The sequence below is a fragment of the Ammospiza caudacuta genome, chromosome 27 (assembly GCF_027887145.1).
Source record: "Ammospiza caudacuta isolate bAmmCau1 chromosome 27, bAmmCau1.pri, whole genome shotgun sequence".
Lineage (NCBI taxonomy): Eukaryota > Metazoa > Chordata > Aves > Passeriformes > Passerellidae > Ammospiza > Ammospiza caudacuta.
In genome coordinates, this window is record NC_080619.1 from 326779 (window position 1) to 348531 (window position 21753).

Consider the following 21753-nt stretch of genomic DNA (forward strand, 5'->3'; position numbering starts at 1 on the left):
GCCCTAGGCCGAACCCCAACCCTAAGACGAGAAAGGCAAATCAGCCAGGATTTAGGCATGTCCCCAAGGAAAAAGCTGTGGAGGCAGGCATGTTGTGGTACTTTTGCGCTCTTCTTGGCTAGTCCTTCGCAGCTGCTGTGTTCTTGGAACTCAGGGCTTTCTGGTAAATAGAGCTCTTACCCTAGGCGTAACTCAAACCTTAAGCCTAGGAAGGAAAATCAGCCTATGGTTCGGGATGGTCTCATGGAAATATCAGTGGTGGCAGCCAAGTTGCGTCACTTTTGCGCTCCCCTTGGGATGCCTTTCGCAGCGTCAGTGTGCCTGGAGCCCAGGGCTTCCTGGTTTTAAAAGTCCTAGGCCTAAGCCTAACAGTAACCCTAGGAAGGTAAATCAGCCGGGTATTAGGGTTCTTCCTAAGGGAAAAGCCGTGAAAGCAGCCATGTTGTGGCACTTCTGCACTCCCTTTGGGATGCCTTTGGCAGATGAAGTAAGCCTGGAACTCAGGGCTTCCTGGTTAAAGAAATCCAAGCCCTAGGCTAAACCCTAACCCTAACCCTAGGCAGATAAATCAGCCTAGGTATAGGGATGGTGCCAAGGAAAAAGCTGTGAAAGCTGCCATGTTGTTGCACTTTTGTACTCCCCTTGGGATGCCTTGAACAGCTGCAGTGTGCCTGGAGCTAAGGGCTTCCTAGTTTTAAAAATCCTAGCCCTAGGCCTAAGCCTAACAGTAACCCTGGGAAGGTAAATCAGCCTGGTGTTAGGCTTCTTGCCAAGGAAAAAGCCGTGAAAGCAGCCATGTTGTGGCACTTTTGCACTCCCTTTTGGATGCCTTTCACAGCTGCAGTGTGCCTGGAACTCAGGGCTTCCTGATTTTAAAAATCCTAGCCCTAGGCCGAACCCCAACCCTAAGACGAGAAAGGCAAATCAGCCAGGAATTAGGCATGTCCCCAAGGAAAAAGCTGTGGAGGCAGGCATGTTGTGGTACTTTTGCGCTCTTCTTGGGTAGTCCTTCGCAGCTGCTGTGTTCTTGGAACTCAGGGCTTTCTGGTTCATAGAACCCTTACCCTAGGCGTAACTGAAACCTTAAGCCTAGGAAGGAAAATCAGGCTATGGTTCGGGATGGTCTCATGGAAATATCAGTGGTGGCAGCCAAGTTGCGTCACTTTTGCGCTCCCCTTGGGATGCCTTTCGCAGCTGCAGTGTGCCTGGAGCCCAGGGCTTCCTGGTTTTAAAAGTCCTAGGCCTAAGCCTAACAGTAACCCTAGGAAGGTAAATCAGCCGGGTATTAGGGTTCTTCCTAAGGGAAAAGCCGTGAAAGCAGCCATGTTGTGGCACTTCTGCACTCCCTTTGGGATGCCTTTGGCAGATGAAGTAAGCCTGGAACTCAGGGCTTCCTGGTTAAAGAAATCCAAGCCCTAGGCTAAACCCTAACCCTAACCCTAGGCAGATAAATCAGCCTAGGTATAGGGATGGTGCCAAGGAAAAAGCTGTGAAAGCTGCCATGTTGTTGCACTTTTGTACTCCCCTTGGGATGCCTTGAACAGCTGCAGTGTGCCTGGAGCTAAGGGCTTCCTAGTTTTAAAAATCCTAGCCCTAGGCCTAAGCCTAACAGTAACCCTGGGAAGGTAAATCAGCCTGGTGTTAGGCTTCTTGCCAAGGAAAAAGCCGTGAAAGCAGCCATGTTGTGGCACTTTTGCATTCCCTTTTGGATGCCTTTCACAGCTGCAGTGTGCCTGGAACTCAGGGCTTCCTGATTTTAAAAATCCTAGCCCTAGGCCAAACCCCAGCCCTAAGACGAGAAAGGCAAATAAGCCAGGAATTAGGCATGTCCCCAAGGAAAAAGCTGTGGAGGCAGGCATGTTGTGGTACTTTTGCGCTCTTCTTGGCTAGTTCTTCGCAGCTGCTGTGTTCTTGGAACTCAGGGCTTTCTGGTAAATAGAGCCCTTACCCTAGGCGTAACTGAAACCTTAAGCCTAGGAAGGAAAATCAGGCTATGGTTCGGGATGGTCTCATGGAAATATCAGTGGTGGCAGCCAAGTTGCGTCACTTTTGCGCTCCCCTTGGGATGCCTTTCGCAGCTGCAGTGTGCCTGGAGCCCAGGGCTTCCTGGTTTTAAAAGTCCTAGGCCTAAGCCTAACAGTAACCCTAGGAAGGTAAATCAGCCGGGTATTAGGGTTCTTCCTAAGGGAAAAGCCGTGAAAGCAGCCATGTTGTGGCACTTCTGCACTCCCTTTGGGATGCCTTTGGCAGATGAAGTAAGCCTGGAACTCAGGGCTTCCTGGTTAAAGAAATCCAAGCCCTAGGCTAAACCCTAACCCTAACCCTAGGCAGATAAATCAGCCTAGGTATAGGGATGGTGCCAAGGAAAAAGCTGTGAAAGCTGCCATGTTGTTGCACTTTTGTACTCCCCTTGGGATGCCTTGAACAGCTGCAGTGTGCCTGGAGCTAAGGGCTTCCTAGTTTTAAAAATCCTAGCCCTAGGCCTAAGCCTAACAGTAACCCTGGGAAGGTAAATCAGCCTGGTGTTAGGCTTCTTGCCAAGGAAAAAGCCGTGAAAGCAGCCATGTTGTGGCACTTTTGCATTCCCTTTTGGATGCCTTTCACAGCTGCAGTGTGCCTGGAACTCAGGGCTTCCTGATTTTAAAAATCCTAGCCCTAGGCCAAACCCCAGCCCTAAGACGAGAAAGGCAAATAAGCCAGGAATTAGGCATGTCCCCAAGGAAAAAGCTGTGGAGGCAGGCATGTTGTGGTACTTTTGCGCTCTTCTTGGCTAGTTCTTCGCAGCTGCTGTGTTCTTGGAACTCAGGGCTTTCTGGTAAATAGAGCCCTTACCCTAGGCGTAACTGAAACCTTAAGCCTAGGAAGGAAAATCAGGCTATGGTTCGGGATGGTCTCATGGAAATATCAGTGGTGGCAGCCAAGTTGCGTCACTTTTGCGCTCCCCTTGGGATGCCTTTCGCAGCTGCAGTGTGCCTGGAGCCCAGGGCTTCCTGGTTTTAAAAGTCCTAGGCCTAAGCCTAACAGTAACCCTAGGAAGGTAAATCAGCCGGGTATTAGGGTTCTTCCTAAGGGAAAAGCCGTGAAAGCAGCCATGTTGTGGCACTTCTGCACTCCCTTTGGGATGCCTTTGGCAGATGAAATAAGCCTGGAACTCAGGGCTTCCTGGTTAAAGAAATCCAAGCCCTAGGCTAAACCCTAACCCTAACCCTAGGCAGATAAATCAGCCTAGGTATAGGGATGGTGCCAAGGAAAAACCTGTGAAAGCTGCCATGTTGTTGCACTTTTGTACTCCTCTTGGGATGCCTTGAACAGCTGCAGTGTGCCTGGAGCTAAGGGCTTCCTAGTTTTAAAAATCCTAGCCCTAGGCCTAAGCCTAACAGTAACCCTGGGAAGGCAAATCAGCCTGGTGTTAGGCTTCTTGCCAAGGAAAAAGCCGTGAAAGCAGCCATGTTGTGGCACTTTTGCACTCCCTTTTGGATGCCTTTCACAGCTCCAGTGTGCCTGGAACTCAGGGCTTCCTGATTTTAAAAATCCTAGCCCTAGGCCGAACCCCAACACTAAGACGAGAAAGGCAAATCAGCCAGGAATTAGGCATGTCCCCAAGGAAAAAGCTGTGGAAGCAGGCATGTTGTGGTACTTTTGCGCTCTTCTTGGCTAGTCCTTCGCAGCTGCTGTGTTCTTGGAACTCAGGGCTTTCTGGTAAATAGAGCCCTTACCCTAGGCGTAACTCAAACCTTAAGCCTAGGAAGGAAAATCAGCCTATGGTTCGGGATGGTCTCATGGAAATATCAGTGGTGGCAGCCAAGTTGCGTCACTTTTGCGCTCCCCTTGGGATGCCTTTCGCAGCGTCAGTGTGCCTGGAGCCCAGGGCTTCCTGGTTTTAAAAGTCCTAGGCCTAAGCCTAACAGTAACCCTAGGAAGGTAAATCAGCCGGGTATTAGGGTTCTTCCTAAGGGAAAAGCCGTGAAAGCAGCCATGTTGTGGCACTTCTGCACTCCCTTTGGGATGCCTTTGGCAGATGAAGTAAGCCTGGAACTCAGGGCTTCCTGGTTAAAGAAATCCAAGCCCTAGGCTGAACCCTAACCCTAACCCTAGGCAGATAAATCAGCCTAGGTATAGGGATGGTGCCAAGGAAAAACCTGTGAAAGCTGCCATGTTGTTGCACTTTTGTACTCCCCTTGGGATGCCTTGAACAGCTGCAGTGTGCCGGGAGCCCAGGGCTTCCTAGTTTTAAAAATCCTAGCCCTAGGCCTAAGCCTAACAGTAACCCTGGGAAGGTAAATCAGCCGGGTATTAGGGTTCTTCCTAAGGGAAAAGCCGTGAAAGCAGCCATGTTGTGGCACTTCTGCACTCCCTTTGGGATGCCTTTGGCAGATGAAGTAAGCCTGGAACTCAGGGCTTCCTGGTTAAAGAAATCCAAGCCCTAGGCTGAACCCTAACCCTAACCCTAGGCAGATAAATCAGCCTAGGTATAGGGATGGTGCCAAGGAAAAAGCTGTGAAAGCTGCCATGTTGTTGCACTTTTGTACTCCCCTTGGGATGCCTTGAACAGCTGCAGTGTGCCTGGAGCTAAGGGCTTCCTAGTTTTAAAAATCCTAGCCCTAGGCCTAAGCCTAACAGTAACCCTGGGAAGGGAAATCAGCCTGGTGTTAGGCTTCTTGCCAAGGAAAAAGCCGTGAAAGCAGCCATGTTGTGGCACTTTTGCACTCCCTTTTGGATGACTTTCACAGCTGCAGTGTGCCTGGAACTCAGGGCTTCCTGATTTTAAAAATCCTAGCCCTAGGCCGAACCCCAACACTAAGACGAGAAAGGCAAATCAGCCAGGAATTAGGCATGTCCCCAAGGAAAAAGCTGTGGAGGCAGGCATGTTGTGGTACTTTTGCGCTCTTCTTGGCTAGTCCTTCGCAGCTGCTGTGTTCTTGGAACTCAGGGCTTTCTGGTAAATAGAACCCTTACCCTAGGCGTAACTCAAACCTTAACCCTAGGAAGGAAAATCAGCCTATGGTTCGGGATGGTCTCATGGAAATATCAGTGGTGGCAGCCAAGTTGCGTCACTTTTGCGCTCCCCTTGGGATGCCTTTCGCAGCTGCAGTGTGCCTGGAGCCCAGGGTTTCCTGGTTTTAAAAGTCCTAGGCCTAAGCCTAACAGTAACCCTAGGAAGGTAAATCAGCCGGGTATTAGGGTTCTTCCTAAGGGAAAAGCCGTAAAAGCAGCCATGTTGTGGCACTTCTGCACTCCCTTTGGAATGCCTTTGGCAGATGAAGTAAGCCTGGAACTCAGGGCTTTCTGGTTAAAGAAATCCAAGCCCTAGGCTGAAGCCTAACCCTAACCCTAGGCAGATAAATCAGCCTAGGTATAGGGATGGTGCCAAGGAAAAAGCTGTGAAAGCTGCCATGTTGTTGCACTTTTGTACTCCCCTTGGGATGCCTTGAACAGCTGCAGTGTGCCTGGAGCTAAGGGCTTCCTAGTTTTAAAAATCCTAGCCCTAGGCCTAAGCCTAACAGTAACCCTGGGAAGGTAAATCAGCCGGATATTAGGGTTCTTCCTAAGGGAAAAGCCGTGAAAGCAGCCATGTTGTGGCACTTCTGGACTCCCTTTGGGATGCCTTTGGCAGATGAAGTAAGCCTGGAACTCAGGGCTTCCTGGTTAAAGAAATCCAAGCCCTAGGCTGAACCCTAACCCTAACCCTAGGCAGATAAATCAGCCTAGGTATAGGGATGGTGCCAAGGAAAAAGCTGTGAAAGCTGCCATGTTGTTGCACTTTTGTACTCCCCTTGGGATGCCTTGAACAGCTGCAGTGTGCCTGGAGCCCAGGGCTTCCTAGTTTTAAAAATCCTAGCCCTAGGCCTAAGCCTAACAGTAACCCTGGGAAGGTAAATCCGCCTGGTGTTAGGCTTCTTGCCAAGGAAAAAGCCGTGAAAGCAGCCATATTGTGGCACTTCTGCACTGCCTTTGGGATGCCTTTGGCAGATGAAGTAAGCCTGGAACTCAGGGCTTCCTGGTTAAAGAAATCCAAGCCCTAGGCTGAACCCTAACCCTAACCCTAGGCAGATAAATCAGCCTAGGTATAGGGATGGTGCCAAGGAAAAAGCTGTGAAAGCTGCCATGTTGTTGCACTTTTGTACTCCCCTTGGGATGCCTTGAACAGCTGCAGTGTGCCTGGAGCTAAGGGCTTCCTAGTTTTAAAAATCCTAGCCCTAGGCCTAAGCCTAACAGTAACCCTGGGAAGGGAAATCAGCCTGGTGTTAGGCTTCTTGCCAAGGAAAAAGCCGTGAAAGCAGCCATGTTGTGGCACTTTTGCACTCCCTTTTGGATGACTTTCACAGCTCCAGTGTGCCTGGAACTCAGGGCTTCCTGATTTTAAAAATCCTAGCCCTAGGCCGAACCCCAACACTAAGACGAGAAAGGCAAATCAGCCAGGAATTAGGCATGTCCCCAAGGAAAAAGCTGTGGAGGCAGGCATGTTGTGGTACTTTTGCGCTCTTCTTGGCTAGTCCTTCGCAGCTGCTGTGTTCTTGGAACTCAGGGCTTTCTGGTAAATAGAACCCTTACCCTAGGCGTAACTCAAACCTTAACCCTAGGAAGGAAAATCAGCCTATGGTTCGGGATGGTCTCATGGAAATATCAGTGGTGGCAGCCAAGTTGCGTCACTTTTGCGCTCCCCTTGGGATGCCTTTCGCAGCTGCAGTGTGCCTGGAGCCCAGGGTTTCCTGGTTTTAAAAGTCCTAGGCCTAAGCCTAACAGTAACCCTAGGAAGGTAAATCAGCCGGGTATTAGGGTTCTTCCTAAGGGAAAAGCCGTAAAAGCAGCCATGTTGTGGCACTTCTGCACTCCCTTTGGAATGCCTTTGGCAGATGAAGTAAGCCTGGAACTCAGGGCTTTCTGGTTAAAGAAATCCAAGCCCTAGGCTGAAGCCTAACCCTAACCCTAGGCAGATAAATCAGCCTAGGTATAGGGATGGTGCCAAGGAAAAAGCTGTGAAAGCTGCCATGTTGTTGCACTTTTGTACTCCCCTTGGGATGCCTTGAACAGCTGCAGTGTGCCTGGAGCTAAGGGCTTCCTAGTTTTAAAAATCCTAGCCCTAGGCCTAAGCCTAACAGTAACCCTGGGAAGGCAAATCAGCCTGGTGTTAGGCTTCTTGCCAAGGAAAAAGCCGTGAAAGCAGCCATGTTGTGGCACTTTTGCACTCCCTTTTGGATGCCTTTCACAGCTCCAGTGTGCCTGGAACTCAGGGCTTCCTGATTTTAAAAATCCTAGCCCTAGGCCGAACCCCAACCCTAAGACGAGAAAGGCAAATCAGCCAGGAATTAGGCATGTCCCCAAGGAAAAAGCTGTGGAGGCAGGCATGTTGTGCTACTTTTGCGCTCTTCTTGACTAGTCCTTCGCAGCTGCTGTGTTCTTGGAACTCAGGGCTTTCTGGTAAATAGAGCCCTTACCCTAGGCGTAACTCAAACCTTAAGCCTAGGAAGGAAAATCAGGCTATGGTTCGGGATGGTCTCATGGAAATATCAGTGGTGGCAGCCAAGTTGCGTCACTTTTGCGCTCCCCTTGGGATGCCTTTCGCAGCGTCAGTGTGCCTGGAGCCCAGGGCTTCCTGGTTTTAAAAGTCCTAGGCCTAAGCCTAACAGTAACCCTAGGAAGGTAAATCAGCCGGGTATTAGGGTACTTCCTAAGGGAAAAGCCGTGAAAGCAGCCATGTTGTGGCACTTCTGCACTCCCTTTGGGATGCCTTTGGCAGATGAAGTAAGCCTGGAACTCAGGGCTTCCTGGTTAAAGAAACCAAGCCCTAGGCTGAAGCCTAACCCTAACCCTAGGCAGATAAATCAGCCTAGGTATAGGGATGGTGCCAAGGAAAAAGCTGTGAAAGCTGCCATGTTGTTGCACTTTTGTACTCCCCTTGGGATGCCTTGAACAGCTGCAGTGTGCCTGGAGCTAAGGGCTTCCTAGTTTTAAAAATCCTAGCCCTAGGCCTAAGCCTAACAGTAACCCTGGGAAGGTAAATCAGCCTGGTGTTAGGCTTCTTGCCAAGGAAAAAGCCGTGAAAGCAGCCATGTTGTGGCACTTTTGCACTCCCTTTTGGATGCCTTTCACAGCTCCAGTGTGCCTGGAACTCAGGGCTTCCTGATTTTAAAAATCCTAGCCCTAGGCCGAACCCCAACCCTAAGACGAGAAAGGCAAATCAGCCAGGAATTAGGCATGTCCCCAAGGAAAAAGCTGTGGAGGCAGGCATGTTGTGGTACTTTTGCGCTCTTCTTGGCTAGTTCTTCGCAGCTGCTGTGTTCTTGGAACTCAGGGCTTTCTGGTTAATAGAACCCTTACCCTAGGCGTAACTCAAACCTTAACCCTAGGAAGGAAAATCAGCCTATGGTTCGGGATGGTCTCATGGAAATATCAGTGGTGGCAGCCAAGTTGCGTCACTTTTGCGCTCCCCTTGGGATGCCTTTCGCAGCTGCAGTGTGCCTGGAGCCCAGGGCTTCCTGGTTTTAAAAGTCCTAGGCCTAAGCCTAACAGTAACCCTAGGAAGGTAAACCAGCCGAGTATTAGGGTTCTTCCTAAGGGAAAAGCCGTGAAAGCAGCCATGTTGTGGCACTTCTGCACTCCCTTTGGGATGCCTTTGGCAGATGAAGTAAGCCTGGAACTCAGGGCTTCCTGGTTAAAGAAATCCAAGCCCTAGGCTGAACCCTAACCCTAACCCTAGGCAGATAAATCAGCCTAGGTATAGGGATGGTGCCAAGGAAAAAGCTGTGAAAGCTGCCATGTTGTTGCACTTTTGTACTCCCCTTGGGATGCCTTGAACAGCTGCAGTGTGCCTGGAGCTAAGGGCTTCCTAGTTTTAAAAATCCTAGCCCTAGGCCTAAGCCTAACAGTAACCCTGGGAAGGTAAATCAGCCGGATATTAGGGTTCTTCCTAAGGGAAAAGCCGTGAAAGCAGCCATGTTGTGGCACTTCTGGACTCCCTTTGGGATGCCTTTGGCAGATGAAGTAAGCCTGGAACTCAGGGCTTCCTGGTTAAAGAAATCCAAGCCCTAGGCTGAACCCTAACCCTAACCCTAGGCAGATAAATCAGCCTAGGTATAGGGATGGTGCCAAGGAAAAAGCTGTGAAAGCTGCCATGTTGTTGCACTTTTGTACTCCCCTTGGGATGCCTTGAACAGCTGCAGTGTGCCTGGAGCCCAGGGCTTCCTAGTTTTAAAAATCCTAGCCCTAGGCCTAAGCCTAACAGTAACCCTGGGAAGGTAAATCAGCCTGGTGTTAGGCTTCTTGCCAAGGAAAAAGCCGTGAAAGCAGCCATATTGTGGCACTTCTGCACTGCCTTTGGGATGCCTTTGGCAGATGAAGTATGCCTGGAACTCAGGGCTTCCTGGTTAAAGAAATCCAAGCCCTAGGCTGAACCCTAACCCTAACCCTAGGCAGATAAATCAGCCTAGGTATAGGGATGGTGCCAAGGAAAAAGATGTGAAAGCTGCCATGTTGTTGCACTTTTGTACTCCCCTTGGGATGCCTTGAACAGCTGCAGTGTGCCTGGAGCTAAGGGCTTCCTAGTTTTAAAAATCCTAGCCCTAGGCCTAAGCCTAACAGTAACCCTGGGAAGGGAAATCAGCCTGGTGTTAGGCTTCTTGCCAAGGAAAAAGCCGTGAAAGCAGCCATGTTGTGGCACTTTTGCACTCCCTTTTGGATGCCTTTCACAGCTCCAGTGTGCCTGGAACTCAGGGCTTCCTGATTTTAAAAATCCTAGCCCTAGGCCGAACCCCAACCCTAAGACGAGAAAGGCAAATCAGCCAGGAATTAGGCATGTCCCCAAAGAAAAAGCTGTGGCGGCAGGCATGTTGTGCTACTTTTGCGCTCTTCTTGACTAGTCCTTCGCAGCTGCTGTGTTCTTGGAACTCAGGGCTTTCTGGTTAATAGAGCCCTTACCCTAGGCGTAACTCAAACCTTAACCCTAGGAAGGAAAATCAGGCTATGGTTCGGGATGGTCTCATGGAAATATCAGTGGTGGCAGCCAAGTTGCGTCACTTTTGCGCTCCCCTTGGGATGCCTTTCGCAGCTGCAGTGTGCCTGGAGCCCAGGGCTTCCTGGTTTTAAAAGTCCTAGGCCTAAGCCTAACAGTAACCCTAGGAAGGTAAATCAGCTGGGTATTAGGGTTCTTCCTAAGGGAAAAGCCGTGAAAGCAGCCATGTTGTGGCACTTCTGCACTCCCTTTGGGATGCCTTTGGCCGATGAAGTAAGCCTGGAACTCAGGGCTTCCTGGTTAAAGAAACCAAGCCCTAGGCTGAAGCCTAACCCTAACCCTAGGCAGATAAATCAGCCTAGGTATAGGGATGGTGCCAAGGAAAAAGCTGTGAAAGCTGCCATGTTGTTGCACTTTTGTACTCCCCTTGGGATGCCTTGAACAGCTGCAGTGTGCCTGGAGCTAAGGGCTTCCTAGTTTTAAAAATCCTAGCCCTAGGCCTAAGCCTAACAGTAACCCTGGGAAGGGAAATCAGCCTGGTGTTAGGCTTCTTGCCAAGGAAAAAGCCGTGAAAGCAGCCATGTTGTGGTACTTTTGCACTCCCTTTTGGATGCCTTTCACAGCTCCAGTGTGCCTGGAACTCAGGGCTTCCTGATTTTAAAAATCCTAGCCCTAGGCCGAACCCCAACCCTAAGACGAGAAAGGCAAATCAGCCAGGAATTAGGCATGTCCCCAAGGAAAAAGCTGTGGAGGCAGGCATGTTGTGGTACTTTTGCGCTCTTCTTGGCTAGTTCTTCGCAGCTGCTGTGTTCTTGGAACTCAGGGCTTTCTGGTTAATAGAACCCTTACCCTAGGCGTAACTCAAACCTTAACCCTAGGAAGGAAAATCAGCCTATGGTTCGGGATGGTCTCATGGAAATATCAGTGGTGGCAGCCAAGTTGCGTCACTTTTGCGCTCCCCTTGGGATGCCTTTCGCAGCTGCAGTGTGCCTGGAGCCCAGGGCTTCCTGGTTTTAAAAGTCCTAGGCCTAAGCCTAACAGTAACCCTAGGAAGGTAAACCAGCCGAGTATTAGGGTTCTTCCTAAGGGAAAAGCCGTGAAAGCAGCCATGTTGTGGCACTTCTGCACTCCCTTTGGGATGCCTTTGGCAGATGAAGTAAGCCTGGAACTCAGGGCTTCCTGGTTAAAGAAATCCAAGCCCTAGGCTGAACCCTAACCCTAACCCTAGGCAGATAAATCAGCCTAGGTATAGGGATGGTGCCAAGGAAAAAGCTGTGAAAGCTGCCATGTTGTTGCACTTTTGTACTCCCCTTGGGATGCCTTGAACAGCTGCAGTGTGCCTGGAGCTAAGGGCTTCCTAGTTTTAAAAATCCTAGCCCTAGGCCTAAGCCTAACAGTAACCCTGGGAAGGTAAATCAGCCGGATATTAGCGTTCTTCCTAAGGGAAAAGCCGTGAAAGCAGCCATGTTGTGGCACTTCTGGACTCCCTTTGGGATGCCTTTGGCAGATGAAGTAAGCCTGGAACTCAGGGCTTCCTGGTTAAAGAAATCCAAGCCCTAGGCTGAACCCTAACCCTAACCCTAGGCAGATAAATCAGCCTAGGTATAGGGATGGTGCCAAGGAAAAAGCTGTGAAAGCTGCCATGTTGTTGCACTTTTGTACTCCCCTTGGGATGCCTTGAACAGCTGCAGTGTGCCTGGAGCCCAGGGCTTCCTAGTTTTAAAAATCCTAGCCCTAGGCCTAAGCCTAACAGTAACCCTGGGAAGGTAAATCAGCCTGGTGTTAGGCTTCTTGCCAAGGAAAAAGCCGTGAAAGCAGCCATGTTGTGGCACTTTTGCACTCCCTTTTGGATGCCTTTCACAGCTCCAGTGTGCCTGGAACTCAGCGCTTCCTGATTTTAAAAATCCTAGCCCTAGGCCGAACCCCAACCCTAAGACGAGAAAGGCAAATCAGCCAGGAATTAGGCATGTCCCCAAGGAAAAAGCTGTGGCGGCAGGCATGTTGTGCTACTTTTGCGCTCTTCTTGACTAGTCCTTCGCAGCTGCTGTGTTCTTGGAACTCAGGGCTTTCTGGTTAATAGAGCCCTTACCCTAGGCGTAACTCAAACCTTAACCCTAGGAAGGAAAATCAGGCTATGGTTCGGGATGGTCTCATGGAAATATCAGTGGTGGCAGCCAAGTTGCGTCACTTTTGCGCTCCCCTTGGGATGCCTTTCGCAGCTGCAGTGTGCCTGGAGCCCAGGGCTTCCTGGTTTTAAAAGTCCTAGGCCTAAGCCTAACAGTAACCCTAGGAAGGTAAATCAGCTGGGTATTAGGGTTCTTCCTAAGGGAAAAGCCGTGAAAGCAGCCATGTTGTGGCACTTCTGCACTCCCTTTGGGATGCCTTTGGCCGATGAAGTAAGCCTGGAACTCAGGGCTTCCTGGTTAAAGAAACCAAGCCCTAGGCTGAAGCCTAACCCTAACCCTAGGCAGATAAATCAGCCTAGGTATAGGGATGGTGCCAAGGAAAAAGCTGTGAAAGCTGCCATGTTGTTGCACTTTTGTACTCCCCTTGGGATGCCTTGAACAGCTGCAGTGTGCCTGGAGCTAAGGGCTTCCTAGTTTTAAAAATCCTAGCCCTAGGCCTAAGCCTAACAGTAACCCTGGGAAGGGAAATCAGCCTGGTGTTAGGCTTCTTGCCAAGGAAAAAGCCGTGAAAGCAGCCATGTTGTGGTACTTTTGCACTCCCTTTTGGATGCCTTTCACAGCTCCAGTGTGCCTGGAACTCAGGGCTTCCTGATTTTAAAAATCCTAGCCCTAGGCCGAACCCCAACCCTAAGACGAGAAAGGCAAATCAGCCAGGAATTAGGCATGTCCCCAAGGAAAAAGCTGTGGAGGCAGGCATGTTGTGGTACTTTTGCGCTCTTCTTGGCTAGTTCTTCGCAGCTGCTGTGTTCTTGGAACTCAGGGCTTTCTGGTTAATAGAACCCTTACCCTAGGCGTAACTCAAACCTTAACCCTAGGAAGGAAAATCAGCCTATGGTTCGGGATGGTCTCATGGAAATATCAGTGGTGGCAGCCAAGTTGCGTCACTTTTGCGCTCCCCTTGGGATGCCTTTCGCAGCTGCAGTGTGCCTGGAGCCCAGGGCTTCCTGGTTTTAAAAGTCCTAGGCCTAAGCCTAACAGTAACCCTAGGAAGGTAAACCAGCCGAGTATTAGGGTTCTTCCTAAGGGAAAAGCCGTGAAAGCAGCCATGTTGTGGCACTTCTGCACTCCCTTTGGGATGCCTTTGGCAGATGAAGTAAGCCTGGAACTCAGGGCTTCCTGGTTAAAGAAATCCAAGCCCTAGGCTGAACCCTAACCCTAACCCTAGGCAGATAAATCAGCCTAGGTATAGGGATGGTGCCAAGGAAAAAGCTGTGAAAGCTGCCATGTTGTTGCACTTTTGTACTCCCCTACGGATGCCTTGAACAGCTGCAGTGTGCCTGGAGCTAAGGGCTTCCTAGTTTTAAAAATCCTAGCCCTAGGCCTAAGCCTAACAGTAACCCTGGGAAGGTAAATCAGCCGGATATTAGCGTTCTTCCTAAGGGAAAAGCCGTGAAAGCAGCCATGTTGTGGCACTTCTGGACTCCCTTTGGGATGCCTTTGGCAGATGAAGTAAGCCTGGAACTCAGGGCTTCCTGGTTAAAGAAATCCAAGCCCTAGGCTGAACCCTAACCCTAACCCTAGGCAGATAAATCAGCCTAGGTATAGGGATGGTGCCAAGGAAAAAGCTGTGAAAGCTGCCATGTTGTTGCACTTTTGTACTCCCCTTGGGATGCCTTGAACAGCTGCAGTGTGCCTGGAGCCCAGGGCTTCCTAGTTTTAAAAATCCTAGCCCTAGGCCTAAGCCTAACAGTAACCCTGGGAAGGTAAATCAGCCTGGTGTTAGGCTTCTTGCCAAGGAAAAAGCCGTGAAAGCAGCCATGTTGTGGCACTTTTGCACTCCCTTTTGGATGCCTTTCACAGCTCCAGTGTGCCTGGAACTCAGCGCTTCCTGATTTTAAAAATCCTAGCCCTAGGCCGAACCCCAACCCTAAGACGAGAAAGGCAAATCAGCCAGGAATTAGGCATGTCCCCAAGGAAAAAGCTGTGGAGGCAGGCATGTTGTGGTACTTTTGCGCTCTTCTTGGCTAGTCCTTCGCAGCTGCTGTGTTCTTGGAACTCAGGGCTTTCTGGTTAATAGACCCTTACCCTAGGCGTAACTCAAACCTTAACCCTAGGAAGGAAAATCAGCCTATGGTTCGGGATGGTCTCATGGAAATATCAGTGGTGGCAGCCAAGTTGCGTCACTTTTGCGCTCCCCTTGGGATGCCTTTCGCAGCTGCAGTGTGCCTGGAGCCCAGGGCTTCCTGGTTTTAAAAGTCCTAGGCCTAAGCCTAACAGTAACCCTAGGAAGGTAAATCAGCCGGGTATTAGGGTTCTTCCTAAGGGAAAAGCCGTGAAAGCAGCCATGTTGTGGCACTTCTGCACTCCCTTTGGGATGCCTTTGGCAGATGAAGTCAGCCTGGAACTCAGGGCTTCCTGGTTAAAGAAATCCAAGCCCTAGGCTGAACCCTAACCCTAACCCTAGGCAGATAAATCAGCCTAGGTATAGGGATGGTGCCAAGGAAAAAGCTGTGAAAGCTGCCATGTTGTTGCACTTTTGTACTCCCCTTGGGATGCCTTGAACAGCTGCAGTGTGCCTGGAGCCCAGGGCTTCCTAGTTTTAAAAATCCTAGCCCTAGGCCTAAGCCTAACAGTAACCCTGGGAAGGGAAATCAGCCTGGTGTTAGGCTTCTAGCCAAGGAAAAAGCCGTGAAAGCAGCCATGTTGTGGCACTTCTGCACTCCCTTTGGGATGCCTTTGGCAGATGATGTAAGCCTGGAACTCAGGGCTTCCTGGTTAAAGAAATCCAAGCCCTAGGCTGAACCCTAACCCTAACCCTAGGCAGATAAATCAGCCTAGGTATAGGGATGGTGCCAAGGAAAAAGCTGTGAAAGCTGCCATGTTGTTGCACTTTTGTACTCCCCTTGGGATGCCTTGAACAGCTGCAGTGTGCCTGGAGCCCAGGGCTTCCTAGTTTTAAAAATCCTAGCCCTAGGCCTAAGCCTAACAGTAACCCTGGGAAGGTAAATCAGCCTGGTGTTAGGCTTCTTGCCAAGGAAAAAGCCGTGAAAGCAGCCATGTTGTGGCACTTTTGCACTCCCTTTTGGATGCCTTTCACAGCTCCAGTGTGCCTGGAACTCAGGGCTTCCTGATTTTAAAAATCCTAGCCCTAGGCCGAACCCCAACCCTAAGACGAGAAAGGCAAATCAGCCAGGAATTAGGCATGTCCCCAAGGAAAAAGCTGTGGAGGCAGGCATGTTGTGGTACTTTTGCGCTCTTCATGGCTAGTCCTTCGCAGCTGCTGTGTTCTTGGAACTCAGGGCTTTCTGGTTAATAGAATCCTTACCCTAGGCGTAACTCAAACCTTAAGCCTAGGAAGGAAAATCAGCCTATGGTTCGGGATGGTCTCATGGAAATATCAGTGGTGGCAGCCAAGTTGCGTCACTTTTGCGCTCCCCCTGGGATGCCTTTCGCAGCTGCAGTGTGCCTGGAGCCCAGGGCTTCCTGGTTTTAAAAGTCCTAGGCCTAAGCCTAACAGTAACCCTAGGAAAGTAAATCAGCCGGGTATTAGGGTTCTTCCTAAGGGAAAAGCCGTGAAAGCAGCCATGTTGTGGCACTTCTGCACTCCCTTTGGGATGCCTTTGGCAGATGAAGTAAGCCTGGAACTCAGGGCTTCCTGGTTAAAGAAATCCAAGCCCTAGGCTAAACCCTAACCCTAACCCTAGGCAGATAAATCAGCCTAGGTATAGGGATGGTGCCAAGGAAAAAGCTGTGAAAGCTGCCATGTTGTTGCACTTTTGTACTCCCCTTGGGATGCCTTGAACAGCTGCAGTGTGCCTGGAGCTAAGGGCTTCCTAGTTTTAAAAATCCTAGCCCTAGGCCTAAGCCTAACAGTAACCCTGGGAAGGTAAATCAGCCTGGTGTTAGGCTTCTTGCCAAGGAAAAAGCCGTGAAAGCAGCCATGTTGTGGCACTTTTGCACTCCCTTTTGGATGCCTTTCACAGCTCCAGTGTGCCTGGAACTCAGGGCTTCCTGATTTTAAAAATCCTAGCCCTAGGCCGAACCCCAACCCTAAGACGAGAAAGGCAAATCAGCCAGGAATTAGGCATGTCCCCAAGGAAAAAGCTGTGGAGGCAGGCATGTTGTGCTACTTTTGTGCTCTTCTTGGCTAGTTCTTCGCAGCTGCTGTGTTCTTGGAACTCAGGGCTTTCTGGTTAATAGAGCCCTTACCCTAGGCGTAACTCAAACCTTAAGCCTAGGAAGGAAAATCAGCCTATGGTTCAGGATGGTCTCATGGAAATATCAGTGGTGGCAGCCAAGTTGCGTCACTTTTGCGCTCCCCTTGGGATGCCTTTCGCAGCTGCAGTGTGCCTGGAGCCCAGGGCTTCCTGGTTTTAAAAGTCCTAGGCCTAAGCCTAACAGTAACCCTAGGAAGGTAAATCAGCCGGGTATTAGGGTTCTTCCTAAGGGAAAAGCCGTGAAAGCAGCCATGTTGTGGCACTTCTGCACTCCCTTTGGGATGCCTTTGGCAGATGAAGTAAGCCTGGAACTCAGGGCTTCCTGGTTAAAGAAATCCAAGCCCTAGGCTGAACCCTAACCCTAACCCTAGGCAGATAAATCAGCCTAGGTATAGGGATGGTGCCAAGGAAAAAGCTGTGAAAGCTGCCATGTTGTTGCACTTTTGTACTCCCCTTGGGATGCCTTGAACAGCTGCAGTGTGCCTGGAGCTAAGGGCTTCCTAGTTTTAAAAATCCTAGCCCTAGGCCTAAGCCTAACAGTAACCCTGGGAAGGTAAATCAGCCTGGTGTTAGGCTTCTTGCCAAGGAAAAAGGCGTGAAAGCAGCCATGTTGTGGCACTTTTGCACTCCCTTTTGGATGCCTTTCACAGGTCCAGTGTGCCTGGAACTCAGGGCTTCCTGATTTTAAAAATCCTAGCCCTAGGCCGAACCCCAACCCTAAGACGAGAAAGGCAAATCAGCCAGGAATTAGGCATGTCCCCAAGGAAAAAGCTGTGGAGGCAGGCATGTTGTGGTACTTTTGCGCTCTTCTTGACTAGTCCTTCGCAGCTGCTGTGTTCTTGGAACTCAGGGCTTTCTGGTTAATAGAACCCTTACCCTAGGCGTAACTCAAACCTTAAGCCTAGGAAGGAAAATCAGCCTATGTTTCGGGATGCTCTCATGGAAATATCAGTGGTGGCAGCCAAGTTGCGTCACTTTTGCGCTCCCCTTGGGATGCCTTTCGCAGCTGCAGTGTGCCTGGAGCCCAGGGCTTCCTGGTTTTAAAAGTCCTAGGCCTAAGCCTAACAGTAACCCTAGGAAGGTAAATCAGCCGGGTATTAGGGTTCTTCCTAAGGGAAAAGCCGTGAAAGCAGCCATGTTGTGGCACTTCTGCACTCCCTTTGGGATGCCTTTGGCAGATGAAGTAAGCCTGGAACTCAGGGCTTCCTGGTTAAAGAAATCCAAGCCCTAGGCTGAACCCTAACCCTAACCCTAGGCAGATAAATCAGCCTAGGTATAGGGATGGTGCCAAGGAAAAAGCTGTGAAAGCTGCCATGTTGTTGCACTTTTGTACTCCCCTTGGGATGCCTTGAACAGCTGCAGTGTGCCTGGAGCTAAGGGCTTCCTAGTTTTAAAAATCCTAGCCCTAGGCCTAAGCCTAACAGTAACCCTGGGAAGGTAAATCAGCCTGGTGTTAGGCTTCTTGCCAAGGAAAAAGCCGTGAAAGCAGCCATGTTGTGGCACTTTTGCACTCCCTTTTGGATGCCTTTCACAGCTCCAGTGTGCCTGGAACTCAGGGCTTCCTGATTTTAAAAATCCTAGCCCTAGGCCGAACCCCAACCCTAAGACGAGAAAGGCAAATCAGCCAGGAATTAGGCATGTCCCCAAGGAAAAAGCTGTGGAGGCAGGCATGTTGTGGTACTTTTGCGCTCTTCATGGCTAGTCCTTCGCAGCTGCTGTGTTCTTGGAACTCAGGGCTTTCTGGTTAATAGAATCCTTACCCTAGGCGTAACTCAAACCTTAAGCCTAGGAAGGAAAATCAGCCTATGGTTCGGGATGGTCTCATGGAAATATCAGTGGTGGCAGCCAAGTTGCGTCACTTTTGCGCTCCCCCTGGGATGCCTTTCGCAGCTGCAGTGTGCCTGGAGCCCAGGGCTTCCTGGTTTTAAAAGTCCTAGGCCTAAGCCTAACAGTAACCCTAGGAAAGTAAATCAGCCGGGTATTAGGGTTCTTCCTAAGGGAAAAGCCGTGAAAGCAGCCATGTTGTGGCACTTCTGCACTCCCTTTGGGATGCCTTTGGCAGATGAAGTAAGCCTGGAACTCAGGGCTTCCTGGTTAAAGAAATCCAAGCCCTAGGCTAAACCCTAACCCTAACCCTAGGCAGATAAATCAGCCTAGGTATAGGGATGGTGCCAAGGAAAAAGCTGTGAAAGCTGCCATGTTGTTGCACTTTTGTACTCCCCTTGGGATGCCTTGAACAGCTGCAGTGTGCCTGGAGCTAAGGGCTTCCTAGTTTTAAAAATCCTAGCCCTAGGCCTAAGCCTAACAGTAACCCTGGGAAGGTAAATCAGCCTGGTGTTAGGCTTCTTGCCAAGGAAAAAGCCGTGAAAGCAGCCATGTTGTGGCACTTTTGCACTCCCTTTTGGATGCCTTTCACAGCTCCAGTGTGCCTGGAACTCAGGGCTTCCTGATTTTAAAAATCCTAGCCCTAGGCCGAACCCCAACCCTAAGACGAGAAAGGCAAATCAGCCAGGAATTAGGCATGTCCCCAAGGAAAAAGCTGTGGAGGCAGGCATGTTGTGCTACTTTTGTGCTCTTCTTGGCTAGTTCTTCGCAGCTGCTGTGTTCTTGGAACTCAGGGCTTTCTGGTTAATAGAGCCCTTACCCTAGGCGTAACTCAAACCTTAAGCCTAGGAAGGAAAATCAGCCTATGGTTCAGGATGGTCTCATGGAAATATCAGTGGTGGCAGCCAAGTTGCGTCACTTTTGCGCTCCCCTTGGGATGCCTTTCGCAGCTGCAGTGTGCCTGGAGCCCAGGGCTTCCTGGTTTTAAAAGTCCTAGGCCTAAGCCTAACAGTAACCCTAGGAAGGTAAATCAGCCGGGTATTAGGGTTCTTCCTAAGGGAAAAGCCGTGAAAGCAGCCATGTTGTGGCACTTCTGCACTCCCTTTGGGATGCCTTTGGCAGATGAAGTAAGCCTGGAACTCAGGGCTTCCTGGTTAAAGAAATCCAAGCCCTAGGCTGAACCCTAACCCTAACCCTAGGCAGATAAATCAGCCTAGGTATAGGGATGGTGCCAAGGAAAAAGCTGTGAAAGCTGCCATGTTGTTGCACTTTTGTACTCCCCTTGGGATGCCTTGAACAGCTGCAGTGTGCCTGGAGCTAAGGGCTTCCTAGTTTTAAAAATCCTAGCCCTAGGCCTAAGCCTAACAGTAACCCTGGGAAGGTAAATCAGCCTGGTGTTAGGCTTCTTGCCAAGGAAAAAGGCGTGAAAGCAGCCATGTTGTGGCACTTTTGCACTCCCTTTTGGATGCCTTTCACAGCTCCAGTGTGCCTGGAACTCAGGGCTTCCTGATTTTAAAAATCCTAGCCCTAGGCCGAACCCCAACCCTAAGACGAGAAAGGCAAATCAGCCAGGAATTAGGCATGTCCCCAAGGAAAAAGCTGTGGAGGCAGGCATGTTGTGGTACTTTTGCGCTCTTCTTGGCTAGTCCTTCGCAGCTGCTGTGTTCTTGGAACTCAGGGCTTTCTGGTTAATAGAGCCCTTACCCTAGGCGTAACTCAAACCTTAAGCCTAGGAAGGAAAATCAGGCTATGGTTCGGGATGGTCTCATGGAAATATCAGTGGTGGCAGCCAAGTTGCGTCACTTTTGCGCTCCCCTTGGGATGCCTTTCGCAGCTGCAGTGTGCCTGGAGCCCAGGGCTTCCTGGTTTTAAAAGTCCTAGGCCTAAGCCTAACAGTAACCCTAGGAAGGTAAATCAGCCGGGTATTAGGGTTCTTCCTAAGGGAAAAGCCGTGAAAGCAGCCATGTTGTGGCACTTCTGCACTCCCTTTGGGATGCCTTTGGCAGATGAAGTAAGCCTGGAACTCAGGGCTTCCTGGTTAAAGAAATCCAAGCCCTAGGCTGAACCCTAACCCTAACCCTAGGCAGATAAATCAGCCTAGTTATAGGGATGGTGCCAAGGAAAAAGCTGTGAAAGCTGCCATGTTGTTGCACTTTTGTACTCCCCTTGGGATGCCTTGAACAGCTGCAGTGTGCCTGGAGCTAAGGGCTTCCTAGTTTTAAAAATCCTAGCCCTAGGCCTAAGCCTAACAGTAACCCTGGGAAGGTAAATCAGCCTGGTGTTAGGCTTCTTGCCAAGGAAAAGCCGTGAAAGCAGCCATGTTGTGGCACTTTTGCACTCCCTTTTGGATGCCTTTCACAGCTCCAGTGTGCCTGGAACTCAGGGCTTCCTGATTTTAAAAATCCTAGCCCTAGGCCGAACCCCAACCCTAAGACGAGAAAGGCAAATCAGCCAGGAATTAGGCATGTCCCCAAGGAAAAAGCTGTGCAGGCAGGCATGTTGTGGTACTTTTGCGCTCTTCTTGGCTAGTCCTTCGCAGCTGCTGTGTTCTTGGAACTCAGGGCTTTCTGGTTAATAGACCCTTACCCTAGGCGTAACTCAAACCTTAAGCCTAGGAAGGAAAATCAGCCTATGGTTCGGGATGGTCTCATGGAAATATCAGTGGTGGCAGCCAAGTTGCGTCACTTTTGCGCTCCCCTTGGGATGCCTTTCGCAGCTGCAGTGTGCCTGGAGCCCAGGGCTTCCTGGTTTTAAAAGTCCTAGGCCTAAGCCTAACAGTAACCCTAGGAAGGTAAATCAGCCGGGTATTAGGGTTCTTCCTAAGGGAAAAGCCGTGAAAGCAGCCATGTTGTGGCACTTCTGCACTCCCTTTGGGATGCCTTTGGCAGATGAAGTCAGCCTGGAACTCAGGGCTTCCTGGTTAAAGAAATCCAAGCCCTAGGCTGAACCCTAACCCTAACCCTAGGCAGATAAATCAGCCTAGGTATAGGGATGGTGCCAAGGAAAAAGCTGTGAAAGCTGCCATGTTGTTGCACTTTTGTACTCCCCTTGGGATGCCTTGAACAGCTGCAGTGTGCCTGGAGCCCAGGGCTTCCTAGTTTTAAAAATCCTAGCCCTAGGCCTAAGCCTAACAGTAACCCTGGGAAGGTAAATCAGCCTGGTGTTAGGCTTCTTGCCAAGGAAAAAGCTGTGAAAGCAGCCATGTTGTGGCCCTTTTGCACTCCCTTTTGGATGCCTTTCACAGCTCCAGTGTGCCTGAAACTCAGGGCTTCCTGATTTTAAAAATCCTAGCCCTAGGCCGAACCCCAACCCTAAGACGAGAAAGGCAAATCAGCCAGGAATTAGGCATGTCCCCAAGGAAAAAGCTGTGGAGGCAGGCATGTTGTGGTACTTTTGCGCTCTTCTTGGCTAGTCCTTCGCAGCTGCTGTGTTCTTGGAACTCAGGGCTTTCTGGTTAATAGAGCCCTTACCCTAGGCGTAACTCAAACCTTAAGCCTAGGAAGGAAAATCAGCCTATGGTTCGGGATGCTCTCATGGAAATATCAGTGGTGGCAGCCAAGTTGCGTCACTTTTGCGCTCCCCTTGGGATGCCTTTCGCAGCTGCAGTGTGCCTGGAGCCCAGGGCTTCCTGGTTTTA